This window comes from Nuphar pumila, chromosome 8 (assembly GCF_984573655.1).
Source record: "Nuphar pumila chromosome 8, dmNupPumi1.hap1.1, whole genome shotgun sequence".
NCBI lineage: Eukaryota > Viridiplantae > Streptophyta > Magnoliopsida > Nymphaeales > Nymphaeaceae > Nuphar > Nuphar pumila.
In genome coordinates, this window is record NC_143256.1 from 99,249,096 (window position 1) to 99,255,148 (window position 6,053).

Here is a 6,053-nt window from a genome sequence, read left to right on the forward strand (position 1 = left end):
CACAGATGAGATGAACCACCACACTTGAGAAAGTTCAATATTTAGAAAGATGATTATGGGTCAATCTTCTGACCAACTTTCTCAAGTATCAAGGGAGAAGCATTCTCAAGTGGATTGAGGAATATCAACCTCCATTTTCTCATGTTTGCAGCAACCTGAGAAAGTGGCTGAGCTGAGTGGAATTTTCTCTAAAATTTGAGAAAATTCTACTTTCTCAGGTCGTTGCAAAATCGTGCCCTTGGTTGCAGACAAACCAATTTGAGAGTTGGGCACAAATTTCCTTTAAGATAGCTTTCTATTTCTCTTCTTTTTTTTGTGTTTTTCGAGAATTGGGTGGATTTAAGATACTAGTGTTTTTCCAGCAGCTTGTACGGCATATTGGAGAATGGTTCTGTTATAGACGAATGAGGATTTGTGTCACCATCTGGCATGGACTTGGATGCACCCACTTATCTGGTAAAGTAGGATAAGTTGGCGTTTTGCATCATGGAGCTGATGATAGACATCCCAAAATATCCTACATTTTCTTTATAAGTGGGTATCTTTAGGCACCTGCTGAATCTGTCACATAAACAAGTAGGAGAGCCTTGCAACTTGGAATGTCTACGAGGACAATGGTTTGATTTTGCCTTACAGCCAAAATTAACCCCTGAAAGAAATGAGGTTTGTGCCTCGTGTGAACCCTCTAACCTGAAAATACCGAGGGAATTTGCACGACTAAAGACAAAACTTGGGCTTTTAAAAACTCAGGTTTTACCTAAAATTAGGTTTTTAGCAAACCCAGATGGCCAAGAACCTAGTTTCTTCTCTGGAAAATAATAGTACTGGAAAGGTAATTTGACATGTTTTTTGAAATGTCATACAATTTTCGATATTCTTCACTTGTCTAAAATCGTAAATAGCCAGCTTTGGAATGTCCTTTTTAACCTTTGCATGCATGAAACTCACAAAGTTGTGTCAAATGTAACTCTGTTCGTTGGTTGCCACATACTCTCACTAAAATTGAGGTCCATACGTGTTTTTGTGGACTTCATGAAGTTAATATTTGCGAACGTCATGTCTGCTTATATTTTATGCGTATTTCTTCAAGTCCTCATAAACTACACATATTTTATGCGGACAAAGCACCACTAATTATCATTTTTTGCGCTTTTTCATGTTTTTTACACGGTGACCATCCATCATGTGCATGATATATATGCGAATGAAATATTTGGAAGGTAATCCGCACGCACACACACATATATAAGAGAGTTCACATTTTGTAGGAACACCATATATTTTACCATGCAGACTTCCTCCTAAATATGTACAAAGAAATCCACATATATAAAAGGAAGTCCACACATTTTGAGGAAGTTCACATATGTTATCATGCAAAGTTTCCTAAACATGTAAATTTTTTTATATATATGCAGATTTCCTAAAAAAGCTGCAAACTTCTTTATATATGTGTATTTCGACTTCCTCTCAAATATGCAATTTTTTTAAAATTTGCTAAACAGTCCATCTTTCAGATGACGTTTCTTTTCAATCGCTCATTATATCAAGGTATCTTGGTAGTGTTGGAAAGCTAATGTCCTGATCTATCTATGTTATTTTTATTATTTTCTAAATTTTTGGTGTAAGTGATCAGAAAATAGCATAGAATAGACGAAAAATGTACAACCACGCCTATTCATTTGTTGTTTTAAGAATGCTGTCTGGGCAATATTTTAGTATTCGTCTTTTTTCAGCAAATCAAGTATCGTTGGAAATGTATTTTTATCATTTTTTTTTATTTTTTTCAGTGTTTTTTTTGGAATCCTTCATTTTTTGAGTTGAAAAGTTTAAAAGATAAACTATTCGGCTATTCCAGTGTGCAAGCATGCTTCTATTCCGATTTTGGAACTCAGAAATGAGAACTCCAAAACAAAAAAGTTACATGCATGTGTTTCAGCTTTATAATGACTGCAACACAAATTTTTGATGTCAAATTGAAGAGATACAACTCTAAGAACAAAGACTGTTCTGCAAAAAATAATTACATATTTGAGAGGAAATTCATATATATTTAAGAAGTCGGCATGTGCTAAAGGTAAAAATGACTTTTTAAAACCAGGTATTTGTGATTTTGGATATAGGAAGAATAATAAAAATTATAAAATATTTTGTAAAACACATCATTCTTGCATACAGTATGGTCATTTTCCATTTCTTCTCACTATTTGAATGTCTTAAAACCTCAAAAAACTTTAAATCTAAAACATGAAAAACTAAATGATGCACAAATTCAAGTTTATGAAAACTTAGTTTTGTGGCACCCAAAAGATAAGCAAAACCAACTTCTTTTTATCCAAACCTGGTTAACACTTATAACCTAGTTTGTAACTAGGTTTTGAGTGTCATCCAAGGGGCCACGCTATAAACTTGTTGGTACTTAACCCATTCGTTCTGACAAGATTGGAATTGGAAAGGACCCTGGTTATCTTTCGAGAATTTGAGCAAGAGACCTCTATGTAAAGGTTACTGAGCCTCAAAATTTAGTTCTAAATATGGATGCAGTTTCAGGTTATTGGGAGGCCAACTGACCTGGTTCATTTAAGAATTGGCCTTTGGTTTATGGTTCTCGACAAAAAAAGTATTTTTTTTTTCATGAAAGACGGGAAAACCACCATCGAGATCAGAGACCTAGTCATGCTGGCTAATTCTGGCATACTTACGGTGACTTTTCAGACTATGTAAACCCGTGGCACATCCCTTGCCCCCAAGGAGTCACCCAGCTTCGACTAAGCAATGGCACCTCTCTGCATGGACAACTTGCTCACCTTAAACTTAACCAAAACCCTATTGAAAACCACACAACCAAGGTGGATAACAGGCATCCATATCTAGAACTAAATTTTGGGATAAAAGGAGGGCTTTTATTTTCCTTTTGGGATAAAAGGAGACACCTATGCGTCAGTTTGTGCGTTTCATTAGAGTCAACAGTTGCCATGTTGACCGTAAGGGTGGATTAGGTGCAATCACATTGCGCACTTTGAGTGTGTCACTGGCAGCTGTGGGGGCCAACACTCAAAGTGTATAATAAGGTGATCTATCAAATCACTTTTACGACTGCTCGAATGGTAACTATTGGATGATATCAACACACTTTTGGTGGACCCCACAGCTTGCACAGGAGACCATGAGTTTGAAACAATAAGCGGTGGGGATTTCAAATCACCTTTCCAAAGTGATTTGACAGATCACCTGGTTTGCTCTCACTTTCTCCTGCCTAGGGAAATAGTTGTTCGTAGGCTTCAGCAAGCAAGGGATGTATATTCTAGTATCACACTCCCCAACTTGAACGCCTTAAGCCAACCTACTTAGCCAGATGTGCTGAATTGTTGTAGGCTTAAAGGTTCTTATTGGTCCAATATGTCTCTATTGTGGAGAGGGTGTTGTGTGTTCGCCCTCGAAGCGTTTTTCTACAGTGCGTGTTCGGGGGTCTGAATGAGCGCCACATATATAAGCATGTGGGGCTTGTATCCCCATGTGTGTCAGCATCACTTAGCATTGGAGTCCGGTGCAGTTGCAAAGATTTAAGTACCCTTTTCCCACCATTCGCGCCATTTCGTCTTGGGGAGGGGGGGGGGGCATATAACCTGCTTCGGTATTGCGTGTCAACTTTTTTTTTTGTTACCAATTTTTTTTTACTTTTATTTTTAGATGGGGCTTCTTTGGTGGATGAGATAAAGGAGTGGGTCAGACTAATTTTGACTTGACTCTCACTTGACCAAGTTTTAGTGGACTTGGCGACTCTTGGGAACCAAGTCAATGGGATCCATATAATGGTTTCAATGAGTTTGACCACCATCTCAGTCAATCTTTGTGACCATTGGCTTGGATCCTGGCTTTGGTTGCAGACTGGGTTCAGGATGTTCAAGTCCGGCTGGGGACATCAAGTTGGTCAAGGGCCATTCTGACTTATCCATCAGGTTGAACTTGATGTCAAGCTATGAACTCGATCAAGTAACCAAGTTTCAACTTGAACTGACTTGATTGAGTTCAACAGAGACCAACTCAAGTCAATCTGACCAAGTCAAAGTTCAAGATTAGCTAAAATAGGGATTTCATATAACTTTGACTTTTGACCAAGACTACTTCAAGGTCAAAGAGGTTTAATCTTTCTTCATATTACTTATGCCTATCTATCAGAATCCAATATTCTGACATGATAAATGTATTAATTGCGATAAATAATGATGAAACTTCAATTGCACTATGACACGAAGTAATGGAGCATTGCAATATTTTCGTTGTTTAGGCATTGACCATGAACAATTCCCCTAAAAACCGACCTACCTTATCTCCACTTGCAATTGTTATATATATATATATATATATATATATATATATATATATATATATATATATATATATATATATAGAGAGAGAGAGAGAGAGAGAGAGAGAGAGAGAGAGAGAGAGAGAGAGAACATTCACTATTCAACATTACCAAAATACATCCAACAGAGTATTGGATGGGAGAGAAACAAAAGAGAAACATAAGAGCAAAACAACCACAATCTAGATGGTGATTGTGCATAGTTCAGAGTACAAGCAGATCAACCCCTACCCCCTACTATGTAATTTAAGAGCCAGATATACATCAGACATGACTCGTTGGCGAAGCCTTTCGAAATCGAATTTGATGCCCCTGAAGAAGATGTCATTTCTTTCAGTCCAGATCACCCACCATGCTGAAAGCAACCAAACCTGCCACAATAATCTTCATTTTTTTGTGTCGTACAATCATGGGACCAAGCAAGAGGTCCCGAATAACAAAACACGAACGAGTTTGAACAAGCGGTGCACCCCAAGTTTGAAAAACTAAGTCTAGAATGATCGGGCATAGCCAAAATAGGTGAGTTGTGTCCTCTACTGCCTTCTCACAAAGAACACACATGCTGGGAAATTGAATCCCCTGTTTCCTGACATTAATTTGGGTTTGAACATGATCCAGAGCCACAAGCCACACCAAAGATTTTGCCCTTGGGGCGGGCCCCTTATCCTACATACAATCACTAAGAAACCAATCCATCCCGGATGGCAACAAGGAATGATAAACTTGCTTAATGGAGAACTTATCTCTGCTCTCCATGGCCCAGTGAAGCCACGACTGACCATGGACAGGCCTAAGATCTCTGCCAATGAAGGACCGAAGTGTCTTCTACCACTCCAGCCAGAGGGACGAATGACACACTGAACTGGGCGTCGAAAGAAGGGAGTTAGGTAGACTACCATATTTTTGCCTAACAAACGTAGCCCAAGGAGATTGAGATGTGGAAGCTTCCCAAGCCCACTTTAAGACCAAAACAATGCTTCTCTTTCTCAGAGCTGGAATCTCCAAGCTGCCTCGCTGCCTGAGGAGAACGATCTGTTGCCAAGAAACAAGCAGATACTTTTTGTGCGACACATTCCCAGACCAAAGGAAGTGCAAAAGCAAACGGTTAATCGTCAGTTCTACTGTTGTCGGTATAATGGACATGCTCATTTGAAACTCCGGTAATCAGGCCAAAACATGGCGAATGAGCGTCAATCATCCCGCAAAAGATAAATATCGGGCCTTCCAAGCCTGCAATCTCCCTTGCATCTGCTTTATAGTAGACATCCAAGAATAAGTTCCCACTGACTGCAGAGAGTGCAACGATAGACCCCAAAAATTGACAGGAAGGTCGGATATTGGGCAGTTAAAAATCCTTGCAGCAACCGATTGGAGACGAGGGTCAGCATTGAGAATTACCAGAGCGCACTTACTCTCGTTCAGGCGAAGGCCTAAAATTGCAGCGAAGACTTTAATAACGAAGCACAACCTGGACATTTGATTAACATTCACATATCCAAATATTAAAGTATCGTCTGCATATTGAATTATGTGACCAACAAAGCCAGAAATGCCCAAGGATTCCAAGAAGCCTGTTTGTTCTGCCCTTTTCATGAGAATAGGTAAACTATCTGCCACGATATTAAAAAGGATAGGTGATAGGGGACAACCCTGTCGTACACCTCTAGCCAACTTGAATTCTTTC